Here is a 16,593-nt window from a genome sequence, read left to right on the forward strand (position 1 = left end):
GGTGGAAAGCCAATGAAAAAATGGAAATTGAAAGTGGTATTTTTTCTTTAAAGCAGCACTAAGCAAGAATTTGTATTTCTCGCTCCTTGGCTCCCCCTACAGTTCAGAAGTATAATTTCTGCTTTGAGCCAGTACAAAACTATTACTAAAAGTGAGAGGAGCTTGTGGATTGAGGCTGTAATAATAATACAGTAATAATACAGGATTTTACACAAATATGACTCAGGATCTACAATCTGGAAGAAAAGCCAAAGAAAAAATGGAAATTGAAACTGGGTCTCAATTTGGGTCTTAGAATTAAAAAAATGGACATTGCTAATCCATAACCGTGTAATTTTTTTCTTTTTTATTTAAAGCTCTAGTAAAGGACACTCTTTACAAATGCATTTCTGGACAAGCTGAGGGATACAGAACCATCAATGTATATGAGAGGAGCTTGTGGATTGAAGCTGTAGAGTAATAATACATAATTTTTCACTAATATAACACAGAATCTACAGTGTTACACAGTTCTGATGAGTTCTTTGTCTTGAGGTTTGGTGTTGATTAAGTTTTTTTTTAAAGTAAAAATGTAACTTAATCCTGCTTTAAACTATCTGGAGGGAAAGCCGATGAGAAATGGAAATTGAAAGTGTTATTTTTTTCTTTAAAGCAGCACTATGCAAGAATCTGTATTTCTCGCTTCTTGGCTCCCCCTACAGTTCGGAAGTGTAACTTCTGCTTTGAGTCACTTCCTGTAAAGGACACACTTTGCACATGCATTTCTGGACAAGCTGAGGAGTACAAAACTATTACTAAAAGTGAGAGGAGCTTGTGGATTGAGGCGGTAGAGTAATAATACAGGATTTTACACTAATATGACTCAGGATCTACAGTGTTACACAGTTGTGGCGAACTTTAAATCTGAAAGAAAAGCCAAATAAAAATGGAAATTGAAACTGGGCCTCAATTTGGGTCTTAGAATAAAAAAAAATGGACGTTGCTTATTCATAACGGTGTGATTTTTTTCTTTTTTATTTTAAACTCTAGTAAAGGACACACTTTATTCATGCATTTCTGGACAAGCTGAGGGATACAAAACCATCACTGTAAGTTGTGGACTGAGGCTGTAGGGTAATAATCCAGGATTGTGCACTAATATAACTCAGAATCTACAGTGTTACACAGTTCTGATGAGTTCTTTGTTTTGAGTTGTGGTGTTAATAATGTTTTTTAAGGTAAAAATGTTGCATAATCCTGCTTTTACATTAGCTACCAAGAGCACAATCTGATAGGATACCAATCTATTTGGATGCAAACCCAAATAAAAAGTGATATTGAGCGTGGGTGGGGTTTCCCACCATGTTTGTCCTTAAGTGCCCCCTCCCACCCAGCGCTGGAGAACACCCAGCAAACAGCAGACAAACGGCTTACCTGGAATCCCCCTCTCGGAGTCATATGTCACTGCCTGGCGCCCGCCGCCCGTCCCCGGTGATGCATGGGCAAATAGCTGTCACTAACTGCCGGCTGCAGTAATAGGCTGTTCAGCGGGCGGCTCGTAACTCATTAAAACATGGAAAGCAGACGTTAGGATGAGGGAGTGGCGTGCCCATCACGGCCGTGGCAGCCGGTCGCTGGCACGGCGGCGGCAGCGGCGGCTCAGGAAGATGTATTGTGCTGGCTGCCGTGATAAGGCCCTGTCTGGCAAAGTGGCTGCCAGCGAGAGCACGCAAGAGCATGCGAGAGTCAGGGGTGGGCACTATCTCTAAGTGCAGAGGCCTCAGCAGCAAAACCCACAATTCTCCTGATGGAAAATCAGGTCATGCTGTTTCTCCATCAGCAGCCGGAGTCTGAGAAAAGAGAGAGAGAGAGAGAGTACAGTAGGTCATGCTGCTTCTCCATCAGCAGCCGGAGTCTGAGAAAAGAGAGAGAGAGAGAGAGTACAGTAGGTCATGCTGCTTCTGCATCAGCTGCCGAAGTCTGAGAGAGAGAGAGAGAGAGAGAGAGAGAGAGAGTACAGTAGGTCATGCTGCTTCTGCATCAGCTGCCGAAGTCTGAGAGAGAGAGAGAGAGAGAGAGAGAGTGAGAGAGAGAGTACAGTAGGTCATGCTGCTTCTCCATCAGCAGCCGGAGTCTGAGAGAGAGAGAGAGAGAGAGAGAGAGAGAGAGAGAGTACTGTAGGTCATGCTGCTTCTCCATCAGCTGCCGAAGTCTGAGAGAGAGAGAGAGAGAGAGAGAGAGAGAGAGAGAGTACATCAGGTCATGCTGCTTCTGCATCAGCTGCTGGAGCAATACTGTCAGAACTGGGCCCTGACAGTCAATCTGGACAAAACCAAAATTGTAATCTTCCAAAAAAAAGCCAGGTCTCAGAAAAACAGCCACCTTTTCACTCTGGGAAACACCGCCCTAGAGCACTCTTTACACTACGATTACCTGGGCCTGAAAATCAGCGCCTCAGGAAACTTTGATCTGGGAGTGAATGCACTAAAGGAAAAGGCCAGAAGAGCCCTCTTTGCAATCAAGAAAAAATTCCACAAAATAAACATACCAATTAAAATCGGGTGTAATATATTTGATAGCGTTATTGCGCCTATTGCGCTGTATGGAAGTGAGGTTTGGGGACCACTCAGTAAACTCGACTATACTAGATGGGACAAGCATCCCACAGAGACCCTGCATGCTGAATTCTGCAGGAATATACTAAAAGTTCAAAGAAAAACACCAACAAACGCATGCAGGGCAGAATTAGGCCGATTTCCACTTATCATAGCAATTCAAAAAAGAGCTTTGAAATTTTGGAACCATTTGAAATGTAGTAATGAGAAAACCCTGCAGTATAAAGCACTAAAATCCCAAGAGCTCAGCCCTAAACCCAGTCCCCTCTGTCAGCTGGTTCTGAGATTAACTAACCCACTGACCCCTAACACACCACAGCCTCAGTCCAGCACTGCTGACCAAAGTCCAATCAGAGTCCACCAAATCATCAAACAGACCAAATCAGACTATCTACAACACTGGGACAACCACACCAGAACCCAGTCCAAATTACAATGCTATCGGGCCCTAAACAGACCGTATGAATTAGCAGAGTATCTCTACACCGTCAGAGATCCACAGCAGAGACAGATCCTGACCAAGTACCGGCTCAGTGACCACAGCCTGGCCGTAGAGACCGGCAGGTATAAACAGTCCTGCAGCCCAGAGAGGAACGAGTGTGTGGTCACTGTGAGAGCGGTGAGGTCGAGACAGAACTGCACTTCCTCCTGCACTGTACAAAATATAACCTTATTAGAAATAATTTCACCCAAAAACTTAGAAATACCCACCCAAACCTAAAAACCCTGAGCGAATGTGAATTGGCAAAAATATTTCTTGGCGAAGGAAAAACAGCACCTCTTGCGGCTAAATATGTGGCAACTTGTCACCGCCTGAAGGACAGTGAGTAACTCCCCTAATAAACAACTGTTAATATTATTATACTTGATCATTATAATCACTATAATTTTTTTATTATTACTATTGTTATTATTATTGTTGTTTTTACTATTATCATCATTGTTATTATTATTATTATTGTGATTTTTTTATTATTATTATTATTATTATTATTATTTCTTTAATTAATTGATGTTTATGTTTCATCGTTGTTTCACTATAGGTTCGGTTTTGATATTTGTATTGCTTTGGCAACATTGTTTTTTTTTAAAACAGTCATGCTAATAAAGCCAATTTGAATTGAATTGAATTAGGTCATGCTGTTTCTCCATCAGCAGCCGGAGTCTGAGAAAAGAGAGAGAGAGAGAGAGAGAGAGAGAGAGAGAGAGAGAGAGAGAGTACAGTAGGTCATGCTGCTTCTCCATCAGCAGCCAGAGTCAGAGAGAGAGAGAGAGAGAGAGAGAGAGAGTGTAGGTTACTTCCCTGAAATCTGGAGTCAAGGTCTTATAACTCCCATTTTCAAAAGTGGAGACAAATTCGACCCTAACAATTACATTACATTACATTACATTACATTACATTTGGCAGACGCTTTTGTCCAAAGCGACTTACAATAGTCAAGTACAATGTAAAATAAGTTTAAAGGTAAAACATCTTTGGATAGGGATAAAAGGAGGTCAAAGGGGAATAATAGGATAGAGGAGTGAAGGAGGGGAAGAAGGAAATGAGGTTAGAAGTGGTTAGTGTGTTAGAGGTGTTAGGAGAGTAAGTGCTCTTTGAAGAGCTCAGTCTTCAGGAGTTTATTAAAGATAGTGAGAGATTCTCCTCATCTGGTAGTAGAAGGTAGTTAGTTAGAGGTGTTAGGAGAGTAAGTGCTCTTTGAAGAGCTCTGTCTTCAGGAGTTTATTAAAGATAGTGAGAGATTCTCCTGATCTGGTAGTGGAAGGTAGTTAGTTAGAGGTGTTAGGAGAGTAAGTGATCTTTGAAGAGCTCTGTCTTCAGGAGTTTATTAAAGATAGTGAGAGATTCTCCTGATCTGGTAGTAGAAGGTAGTTAGTTAGAGGTGTTAGGAGAGTAAGTGATCTTTGAAGAGCTCTGTCTTCAGGAGTTTATTAAAGATAGTGAGAGATTCTCCTGATCTGGTAGTAGAAGGTAGTTAGTTAGAGGTGTTAGGAGAGTAAGTGCTCTTTGAAGAGCTCTGTCTTCAGGAGTTTATTAAAGATAGTGAGAGATTCTCCTGATCTGGTAGTAGAAGGTAGTTAGTTAGAGGTGTTAGGAGAGTAAGTGCTCTTTGAAGAGCTCTGTCTTCAGGAGTTTATTAAAGATAGCGAGAGATTCTCCTGATCTGGTAGTGGAAGGTAGTTTGTTCCACCATTGGGGAACTCTGTATGAGAACAGTCTGGATTGCTTAGTGTGAGTGTTTGGCAAAGCGAGGCGACGTTCACTGGAGGAGCGCAGCGGCCGGGAGGTAGCGTAAGCCTTCAGGAGCGAGTGCAGGTAGGAAGGAGCCTGTTACCGAGGCATCTGTGTGAACAGTAATCTGGGGAAGGTATTCTGTAGCATTTTGAATTCGAGACTTATAGACTTCCTTATGAAACACAGTGTCTTGAGTAAAAGTCAAATTGGATTTATTCCAAATCACCGCACAGCAGATCATATTTACACCCTACACAGCCTAATTGACTTACATGTAAAACAGAACAAAAACAAAATATTTGCATGTTTTATTGATTTAAAAAAAGCTTTTGATACAGTTTGGCATAACGGTCTATTCTACAAAGTTCTTGAAAGTGGTGTAGGGGGTAAAACATATGACATTATTAAATCTATGTACACAAATAATAAGTGCGGAATAAAAAATTGGCAACAAGCGAACAGAATTCTTTTCTCAGGAGCGTGGAGTGAGACAGGGCTGCTGCTTAAGTCCAACACTATTTAACATTTATATTAATGAATTGGCCACTATTCTAGAAGGATCAGCAGCCCCGGGTCTCACTCTGCGCGACTCCAAAATCAAATTACTGCTCTACACAGACGACCTGGTGCTGCTGTCCCCCACAGAGCAGGATCTACAGCAGAACCTGGACCTGCTGGAGCAGTACTGCCAGACCTGGGCCCTGGCAGTAAACCTTAAAAAGACCAAAACTATAATTTTCCAAAACAGATCCAGATCTCAGGGAGGCACCTCCTGTTTCACAATAGGGACACACAAATTAGATAGCTGTAAAGAATACAATTATTTAGGACTGAAGATCAGTTCCAACGGAAACTTCAGTCCAGCAGTAAATGAACTGAGAGAGAAAGCACGCAGGGCATTCTACGCCAAATTCCCATCCCAATACCAATCAAAATCTGGCTCAAATGATTTCAATCAGTTATAGAACCAATTCTCCTATATGGAAGTGAGGTATGGGGGGCACAACCAAATTATAATTTTGACCAATGGGAGAAACTGTTACACCCTAGCCCATGTCTGTGTTATGTTTCTCCCTCATTTGTTCCCTAGTGCTCTTCCCCTCTGTTTTCCTGTCATGTGTTCACAGCCACGTGTTTCTGTTGTGTATCTGTCACCGTCTTAGCCCTGCCCTAACCATCAGTGTTCTCACCTGTGTCTTATCTGTAGCCCTGCCCCCTCATCAGTCCTGCCCAGGTGTTCCTCCTGTATATAAGCCCCTCTGTTTGTACGTGCTGTGTCGAGTCTTTTGTGTTTTCTAGTCTGTATATCTAACCGTGTATCCTGTTTGTAGTGTTTAGCCTTAGTAGCCTAGCCTTGTATCTTAGTGTTTGTATCCCAGTCTTTACCTTAGTCTTAGCCTTAGTTTATGTATTCCGTTTTCTTTTCTGTGTTTGTTTTGTTTATTTAATAAAGTATTATCTTTGCACTTACGTCCTCCTCCTCCTTCACACCCCAACGTGACATAAGACTCGACCTAAATGGACGTAGCAAAGTGGAATGCCACGAGGAAGGCGGACCTGGAGTATCTCCGGTTCCTCGCGGAGCTAATTCGGGGGAATGAACCGCTCCCGGCGCCTCTCCGCGGGGTGGAGAGTGTCGGCCCAGCTCCAGCTAAGCTAACTAGCATGTTAGCTCCACCGCACTCTCCAGCCCGGCCGACTTCCAACTCTCCAGCCCGGCCGACCTCCAGCTCTCCAGCGCGGCCGGCTTCCAGCTCTCCAGCGCGGCCGACTTCCAGCACTCCAGCGCGGCCGGCTTCCAGCTCTCCAGCCCGGCCGACTTTCAGCACTCCAGCTCGGCAGGCTTCCAGCTCTCTAGCCCGACCGGCTTCCAGCTCACCAGCCCGGCTGGCTTCCAGATCTTCGACTCCGGCTCCGGAAGCAAGCTCCGGTCCGGTGTTTACAACCACGCCCACTGCTGAATCTGCAGCTCCTGTCCGGATCTTGGCGGCAGCCGCACTCTCAGCTCCCGCTGAAGCGGCTTCTTCGCCAGCGGTGCCAGCCGCCTCCAAGCCCGCGGTGGCAGCCGCCTCCACGTCAGCGGTGCCTGCCGCGCCCACGCCAGCAGGACCCACCGCGCCCACGCCAGCAGGACCCACCGCCTCTGTTTCAGCGCTGCCCGCGGCTCTGGCCGCCTCTGCTTCAGCGCTGCCCGCGGCTCCGGCCGCCTTTGCTTCAGCGCTGCCCGCGGCTCCGGCCGCCTCTGCTTCAGCGCTGCCCGCGGCTCCGGCCGCCTCTGACTCTGTGCCCGCGGCTCCGACCGCCTCTGACCCAGTTCCCGCGGCCCCGGTCGCCTCTGACCCAGTTCCCGCGGCCCCGGCCGCCTCTGACCCAGATCCCGCGGTTCCGGCCGCCTCTGACCCAGTTCCCGCGGCCCCGGCCGCCTCTGACCGAGGCGCCTCAAGCTGCACCCGCCGCGCCTGCTCAAGCTGCACCCGCCGCGCCTGCTCAAGCTGCACCCGCCGCGCCTGCTAAAGCTGCACCCGCCGCGCCTGCTAAAGCTGCACCCGCCGCGCCTGCTCAAGCTGCACCCGCCGCGCCTGCTAAAGCTGCACCCGCCGCGCCTGCTAAAGCTGCACCCGCAGCCTCAGCTCAAGCACCAGCAGCACCCGCTGCTACAGCCTCAGCTCAAGCACCAGCAGCACCCGCTGCTACAGCCTCAGCTCAAGCACCAGCAGCACCCGCTGCTACAGCCTCAGCTCAAGCACCAGCAGCTCCCGCTGCTACACCCTCAGCCCCAGCACCAGCAGCACCCGCTGCTACAGCCTCAGCTCAAGCACCGGCAGCACCCGCTGCTACAGCCTCAGCTCCAGCACCGGCAGCTCCCGCTGCTACAGCCTCAGCTTCAGCACCAGCAGCTCCTGCTACTTCAGCTCCAGTGCCAGCAGCTCCCACTGCTCCAGCCTCAGCTCCAGCTCCAGCAGCTCCCGCTGCTCCAGCCTCAGCTCCAGCAGCTCCCACTGCTCCAGCCTCAGCTCCAGCACCAGCAGTGCCTGCCGCCCACGTGGTACCCACTGCTCCAGACCCTGCGCCCGCGGCTCCGGCCGCCTCTGACCCTGTGCCCGCGGCTCCGGCCGCCTCTGACCCTGTGCCCGCGGTTCCGGCCGCCTCTGACCCTGTGCCCACTCCCAGAACTTTGTATGCCCCCAGGCCTATTCCCAGGCCTGCTCCCAGCTCACGGGCTCCTAGGCCCGCCCCAAGGCCCCCGGACCTCTGCCCAAGGACTGTGCCCAGGCTGGCCCCTCTAACTACCCTACAGACTTTAGCCAGTCCTGGGCATCCCCAAGTTTTGTTTGTTCCCATGTCTCTCCCTGTCCTTGTCCCAGTGTCTGTGTTTGTTCCCATTCCTGTCCCCGGTGGTTTTTCTGTTCCCGTCCCAGTCACTGTATTTGTTTCTGTCCCCGTCACTGTTTTGGTTCCAGTTCCCATGTCCAGTTTTGTTCAGTCCCCGTCTTCTGTTCTGTCTGCTGCCCAGTCTCCGTCCCTGTCTAGTGTCCAGCCCCCTGTCCAGTCTCAGCCCCGTGTCCAGCCCTGTGTCCTGTCCCCTGTCCAGTCCCAGTCTCTGTTCCCTGTCCAGTCTCCGTCTCCTGTTCGGTCCCCTGTCCAGTCTCTGTCTCCTGTACAGTCCCCTGTTCAGCCATGTGTCCTGTCCCCGTCCCAGTCTACATTCCAGTCTCCGTCCCATGTCAAGTTCCCTGCCCGGTCTACGTCTCCTGTCCAGTTTCCATTCCCTGTCCAGTCCCCTGTCCCGTCTCCGTTCCAGGTCCTGTCCCCGTTTCGTGTCCAGTCTCATGTCCAGTCTCAGCCCCTGTTCGGTCGTTAGTCCCGTCTATGTTCCCTTCCTCTGTTCCCTCTCTCTCAGCGCCCCTGGAAGTGGCGCCGTTGAGGGGGGGTTATGTTACACCTTAGCCCATGTCTGTGTTATGTTTCTCCCTCATTTGTTCCCTAGTGCTCCTCCCCTCTGTTTTCCTGTCATGTGTTCACAGCCACGTGTTTCTGTTGTGTATCTGTCACGTCTTAGCCCTGCCCTAACCATCAGTGTTCTCACCTGTGTCTTATCTGTAGCCCTGCCCCCTCATCAGTCCTGCCCAGGTGTTCCTCCTGTATATAAGCCCCTCTGTTTGTACGTGCTGTGTCGAGTCTTTTGTGTTTTCTAGTCTGTATATCTAACCGTGTATCCTGTTTGTAGTGTTTAGCCTTAGTAGCCTAGCCTTGTATCTTAGTGTTTGTATCCCAGTCTTTACCTTAGTCTTAGCCTTAGTTTATGTATTCCGTTTTCTTTTCTGTGTTTGTTTTGTTTATTTAATAAAGTATTATCTTTGCACTTACGTCCTCCTCCTCCTTCACACCCCAACGTGACATAAGACTCGACCTAAATGGACGTAGCAAAGTGGAATGCCACGAGGAAGGCGGACCTGGAGTATCTCCGGTTCCTCGCGGAGCTAATTCGGGGGAATGAACCGCTCCCGGCGCCTCTCCGCGGGGTGGAGAGTGTCGGCCCAGCTCCAGCTAAGCTAACTAGCATGTTAGCTCCACCGCACTCTCCAGCCCGGCCGACTTCCAACTCTCCAGCCCGGCCGACCTCCAGCTCTCCAGCGCGGCCGGCTTCCAGCTCTCCAGCGCGGCCGACTTCCAGCACTCCAGCGCGGCCGGCTTCCAGCTCTCCAGCCCGGCCGACTTTCAGCACTCCAGCTCGGCAGGCTTCCAGCTCTCTAGCCCGACCGGCTTCCAGCTCACCAGCCCGGCTGGCTTCCAGATCTTCGACTCCGGCTCCGGAAGCAAGCTCCGGTCCGGTGTTTACAACCACGCCCACTGCTGAATCTGCAGCTCCTGTCCGGATCTTGGCGGCAGCCGCACTCTCAGCTCCCGCTGAAGCGGCTTCTTCGCCAGCGGTGCCAGCCGCCTCCAAGCCCGCGGTGGCAGCCGCCTCCACGTCAGCGGTGCCTGCCGCGCCCACGCCAGCAGGACCCACCGCGCCCACGCCAGCAGGACCCACCGCCTCTGTTTCAGCGCTGCCCGCGGCTCTGGCCGCCTCTGCTTCAGCGCTGCCCGCGGCTCCGGCCGCCTTTGCTTCAGCGCTGCCCGCGGCTCCGGCCGCCTCTGCTTCAGCGCTGCCCGCGGCTCCGGCCGCCTCTGACTCTGTGCCCGCGGCTCCGACCGCCTCTGACCCAGTTCCCGCGGCCCCGGTCGCCTCTGACCCAGTTCCCGCGGCCCCGGCCGCCTCTGACCCAGATCCCGCGGTTCCGGCCGCCTCTGACCCAGTTCCCGCGGCCCCGGCCGCCTCTGACCGAGGCGCCTCAAGCTGCACCCGCCGCGCCTGCTCAAGCTGCACCCGCCGCGCCTGCTCAAGCTGCACCCGCCGCGCCTGCTAAAGCTGCACCCGCCGCGCCTGCTAAAGCTGCACCCGCCGCGCCTGCTCAAGCTGCACCCGCCGCGCCTGCTAAAGCTGCACCCGCCGCGCCTGCTAAAGCTGCACCCGCAGCCTCAGCTCAAGCACCAGCAGCACCCGCTGCTACAGCCTCAGCTCAAGCACCAGCAGCACCCGCTGCTACAGCCTCAGCTCAAGCACCAGCAGCACCCGCTGCTACAGCCTCAGCTCAAGCACCAGCAGCACCCGCTGCTACAGCCTCAGCTCAAGCACCAGCAGCTCCCGCTGCTACACCCTCAGCCCCAGCACCAGCAGCACCCGCTGCTACAGCCTCAGCTCAAGCACCGGCAGCACCCGCTGCTACAGCCTCAGCTCCAGCACCGGCAGCTCCCGCTGCTACAGCCTCAGCTTCAGCACCAGCAGCTCCTGCTACTTCAGCTCCAGTGCCAGCAGCTCCCGCTGCTCCAGCCTCAGCTCCAGCTCCAGCAGCTCCCGCTGCTCCAGCCTCAGCTCCAGCAGCTCCCACTGCTCCAGCCTCAGCTCCAGCACCAGCAGTGCCTGCCGCCCACGTGGTACCCACTGCTCCAGACCCTGCGCCCGCGGCTCCGGCCGCCTCTGACCCTGTGCCCGCGGCTCCGGCCGCCTCTGACCCTGTGCCCGCGGTTCCGGCCGCCTCTGACCCTGTGCCCACTCCCAGAACTTTGTATGCCCCCAGGCCTATTCCCAGGCCTGCTCCCAGCTCACGGGCTCCTAGGCCCGCCCCAAGGCCCCCGGACCTCTGCCCAAGGACTGTGCCCAGGCTGGCCCCTCTAACTACCCTACAGACTTTAGCCAGTCCTGGGCATCCCCAAGTTTTGTTTGTTCCCATGTCTCTCCCTGTCCTTGTCCCAGTGTCTGTGTTTGTTCCCATTCCTGTCCCCGGTGGTTTTTCTGTTCCCGTCCCAGTCACTGTATTTGTTTCTGTCCCCGTCACTGTTTTGGTTCCAGTTCCCATGTCCAGTTTTGTTCAGTCCCCGTCTTCTGTTCTGTCTGCTGCCCAGTCTCCGTCCCTGTCTAGTGTCCAGCCCCCTGTCCAGTCTCAGCCCCGTGTCCAGCCCTGTGTCCTGTCCCCTGTCCAGTCCCAGTCTCTGTTCCCTGTCCAGTCTCCGTCTCCTGTTCGGTCCCCTGTCCAGTCTCTGTCTCCTGTACAGTCCCCTGTTCAGCCATGTGTCCTGTCCCCGTCCCAGTCTACATTCCAGTCTCCGTCCCATGTCAAGTTCCCTGCCCGGTCTACGTCTCCTGTCCAGTTTCCATTCCCTGTCCAGTCCCCTGTCCCGTCTCCGTTCCAGGTCCTGTCCCCGTTTCGTGTCCAGTCTCATGTCCAGTCTCAGCCCCTGTTCGGTCGTTAGTCCCGTCTATGTTCCCTTCCTCTGTTCCCTCTCTCTCAGCGCCCCTGGAAGTGGCGCCGTTGAGGGGGGGTTATGTTACACCTTAGCCCATGTCTGTGTTATGTTTCTCCCTCATTTGTTCCCTAGTGCTCCTCCCCTCTGTTTTCCTGTCATGTGTTCACAGCCACGTGTTTCTGTTGTGTATCTGTCACGTCTTAGCCCTGCCCTAACCATCAGTGTTCTCACCTGTGTCTTATCTGTAGCCCTGCCCCCTCATCAGTCCTGCCCAGGTGTTCCTCCTGTATATAAGCCCCTCTGTTTGTACGTGCTGTGTCGAGTCTTTTGTGTTTTCTAGTCTGTATATCTAACCGTGTATCCTGTTTGTAGTGTTTAGCCTTAGTAGCCTAGCCTTGTATCTTAGTGTTTGTATCCCAGTCTTTACCTTAGTCTTAGCCTTAGTTTATGTATTCCGTTTTCTTTTCTGTGTTTGTTTTGTTTATTTAATAAAGTATTATCTTTGCACTTACGTCCTCCTCCTCCTTCACACCCCAACGTGACAGAAACATCCCACAGAAATTATGCACACTGAATTCTGTAAGAGTATTCTACAGGTCCACAGAAAAACAACGAACAACACCTGTAGAGCTGAATTAGGACAATACCCACTACTACTCAAAATTCAAAAAAGAATTGTTAAATATTGGCTACACCTAAAAAACAGTGACCCCCATTCCTATCACTATAAAGCCCTGCAGAGCCAAGAGCTGAGCAACAGAAAGAGTTCCCTCACACAGCTGGTCCTGAGCCTGAGTTCACCAACACACACTAACCCTGTTCACCATCAGGACCAGCCTGTACTCAACTCAATTAGACCAAACCAAATTCTCACACTCCAAAAAACAAACTACATCACCCATTGGAACACTAAAACACAAGCACAGAGCAGAATGCAGTGCTATCTGGCCCTAAAGCGTCAGTACACTGTAGCTGAATATCTGAGCTCAGTGACTGATCTCAAACACAGAACCACGCTGACAAAGTACAGACTGAGTGAACACAGCCTGGCAGTACAGACCGGCCGCTACAGAGCAGAGGGTGTGCCAGCAGTGCCACAGCAACACTGTAGAGACAGAGCTGCACTTTCTCACTCAGTGTGAGAAATATAATATTATAGACAAATTAATCAAATTCACCCCCAGTTCAGAGAGAGACTGCAGTGCCCTGGCAGCACGATACGTTTCAGCCTGCCACAACATGCGGGACAGTGAGTGACCCAACACACACACACACCACACCCACACACACCCTCACACATACACACCACACCACACAGCCCTGAATGTGAACATCTTTATTTTTATTTTTTCTCTGTACCCCTTTATATAGTATAAATATTACATATTACATTACATTTACATTTATGTTGTTCATAAAGCTGTTCAAATGTTTTAATAGTGTTAAGTAGATTTTATGTTTATGTATTTATTTTTGGTTATACATCTGTTTTTCTTAATGTTTAGACTTAGTCCACTTGTGTTGTGATAATGCTTCGGCAATACTGTTGAACATGGTCATGCCAATAAAGCTTATTTGAATTTGAGAGAGAGAGAGAGAGAGTACAGTAGGTCATGCTGCTTCTCCATCAGCAGCCGGAGTCTGAGAGAGAGAGAGAGAGAGAGAGAGTACAGTAGGTGATGCTGTTTCTCCATCAGCAGCCAGAGTCTGAGAGAGAGAGAGAGAGAGAGAGAGAGTACAGTAGGTCATGCTGCTTCTCCATCAGCAGCCGGAGTCTGAGAGAGAGAGAGAGAGAGAGAGAGAGAGAGAGTACAGTAGGTGATGCTGTTTCTCCATCAGCAGCCGGAGTCTGAGAGAGAGAGAGAGAGAGAGAGAGTACAGTAGGTCATGCTGCTTCTCCATCAGCAGCCGGAGTCTGAGAGAGAGAGAGAGAGAGAGAGAGAGAGAGAGTACAGTAGGTCATGCTGCTTCTCCATCAGCAGCCGGAGTCTGAGAGAGAGAGAGAGAGAGAGAGAGAGAGAGAGAGAGAGTACAGTAGGTCATGCTGCTTCTCCATCAGCAGCCGGAGTCTGAGAGAGAGAGAGAGAGAGAGAGAGAGTACAGTAGGTCATGCTGTTTCTCCATCAGCAGCCGGAGTCTGACAGAGAGAGAGAGAGAGAGAGTACAGGTCATGCTTCTTCTCCATAATATATAATGTATTATAACAGGTCTTTGCGTGCTCCAAGTAAAGTGACAGATTTTCATTGTGAGATTAGATTAAATAATGAATGATATATATATCTATATATATTATTTAAACATACATATTATAAGCACAGCTTATAATGTATTATGATCACAATTCATAATGGGTTATATATTTATTATAAATATGTATAGCCATGTATATATGAGTGTTACGAATATGTTTATAGAGTCTTATATAGATGACATTTATAGAAAGTGTTTCCCATAATTCCATGTGTCCCTTACTTGTTTTTGTGTCTATAATATTAATCTGCATTGCAGAAAATGTATTTATTAAATTAAGAAAGAAAGGAAAACTCTGATTAAGGGGGAGTACAGACTTTAGACTGGTACAGTAGGGTACTGAATGTCTCCTGACTCTGTGCTCTGGGTTTGTCTGCAGTGCAGACGCTGTTATTCCAGTTTCTCAGTGTTGAGACGGTGGTTCTCGCGGTGTGAGGGACGGTGTTTTCTGTAAGTGCAGCACTCTGTCCTTGTAGAGTGAAGAATGTAGAGAAGTCTACGTTTCCCACAGCGCTGACAGTTCTCTGAAAGGATTTAAAGAAAGGGACGAGGAGCACAATGCGCTATAGCGAGGTGAATACAATAATTACACTTAAGTAATAAACCAATTTTGACATCTGTCACCTCCGAGCGAGCGGCGTTCGGCAAATGAAGGGGAATAAACAGAGAGTGTTCTCTCTCTTATGAAGTAGTGTAATCCTCTTTAAGAACACACTTCGCCTCGCAAACCCTTTCTTCTCGTATTGTAACCATGATAATTGCAGTTTTGTGTTGGACGACATTCAAGGACTTATCTCCTACTTTTCGTGTGATTAACTTTCCTGCTTCCGCTAAACCCCAAAGTTTCTCTGCTTTGCTACTTCTATTGTCATTGTTCATTTTCAATTGCCCATATTTCCTTTCCTTTGAAATATAAAGCCATTATGCCGCCGCCCCTCCACCACCAACCGCTCTCCTCTTTCTTCCTCTCTTCCCTCTTTTTTTCTCCTTTTTTTTTCTCCTGCCCATTGAAGCTTCTTCTCTCCTATTGAGCTTCTGTTGAAAACTTTTAGGTTTCCAGTAGAGCTGTAAGATAAATGGCTTTTATCCTTTAAAACGAGGTAGTTTTATCCTTTAGCGTGTTTCGTGTGAAAACCCGTAGAAAGAGCTGCAGTAACATTGTGAATTACAGGAAACTCAGACTGTATTTTCTGCGTATTGCTAAAAAAAAGAGAGAGAGCTCCTGATACTGCCGACTGTTACCACATGACATCAGACTGGAGGCAGAGTGAGGCAGGGTGAGCTAGGTGAGGTAAAGTGAGGTAGTGTGAAGGTAGATAAGATAAAACCAAGGCAGTGTAAGGGTAGAGGGAGATAGTGAAGGTAAAATGAGGGTAGTGTGAGGGTAGACAAGGTAAAGCAAGGTAGTGTAAGGATAGAGTCAGGAAGGGCGAGATAGTGAGGGTAAACGAGGTAAAGTGAGGGAGTGTGAGGGTAGTGTAAGGTTAGAGTGTGCTAGGTAAGGTTAACCAAGATGGGTAAAAAAAGTGAGGGTAAATGAGGGAGAGTAAGGCATATAGAGAATAAAACAAGGTAGGATGAGGTAGATGAGGTAAACTGAGGTAGGATGAGGTAGATGAGGTAAACTGAGGTAGAGTGAGGTAGATGAGGTAAACTGAGGTAGAATGAGGTAGATGAGGTAAACTGAGGTAGAGTGAGGTAGATGAGGTAAACTGAGGTAGAGTGAGGTAGATGAGGTAAACTGAGGTAGAGTGAGGTAGATGAGGTAAACTGAGGTAGAATGAGGTAGATGAGGTAAACTGAGGTAGAGTGAGATAGATTAGGTAAACTGAGGTAGAGTGAGGTAGATGAGGTAAACTGAGGTAGAATGAGGTAGATGAGGTAAACTGAGGTAGACTGAGGTAGATGAGGTAAACTGAGGTAGAGTGAGGTAGATGAGGTAAACTGAGGTAGAGTGAGGTAGATGAGGTAGATGAGGTAGATGAGGTAGAGTGAGGTAGATGAGGTAAACTGAGGTAGAGTGAGGTAGATGAGGTAAACTGAGGTAGAGTGAGGTAGATGAGGTAAACTGAGGTAGAGTGAGGTAGATGAGGTAAACTGAGGTAGAATGAGGTAGATGAGGTAAACTGAGGTAGAATGAGGTAGATGAGGTAAACTGAGGTAGAGTGAGGTAGATGAGGTAAACTGAGGTAGAGTGAGGTAGATGAGGTAAACTGAGGTAGAATGAGGTAGATGAGGTAAACTGAGGTAGAGTGAGGTAGATGAGGTAAACTGAGGTAGAGTGAGGTAGATGAGGTAAACTGAGGTAGAGTGAGGTAGATGAGGTAGATGAGGTAGAGTGAGGTAGATGAGGTAAACTGAGGTAGAGTGAGGTAGATGAGGTAAACTGAGGTAGAGTGAGGTAGATGAGGTAAACTGAGGTAGAGTGAGGTAGATGAGGTAGAGTGAGGTAGAGTGAGGTAGATGAGGTAAACTGAGGTAGAATGAGGTAGATGAGGTAAACTGAGGTAGAGTGAGATAGATTAGGTAAACTGAGGTAGAGTGAGGTAGATGAGGTAAACTGAGGTAGAATGAGGTAGATGAGGTAAACTGAGATAGACTGAGGTAGATGAGGTAAACTGAGGTAGAGTGAGGTAGATGAGGTAAACTGAGGTAGAGTGAGGTAGATGAGGTAGATGAGGTAGATGAGGTAGAGTGAGGTAGATGAGGTAAACTGAGGTAGAG

This window comes from Astyanax mexicanus, chromosome 16, assembly GCF_023375975.1.
Source record: "Astyanax mexicanus isolate ESR-SI-001 chromosome 16, AstMex3_surface, whole genome shotgun sequence".
Lineage (NCBI taxonomy): Eukaryota > Metazoa > Chordata > Actinopteri > Characiformes > Acestrorhamphidae > Astyanax > Astyanax mexicanus.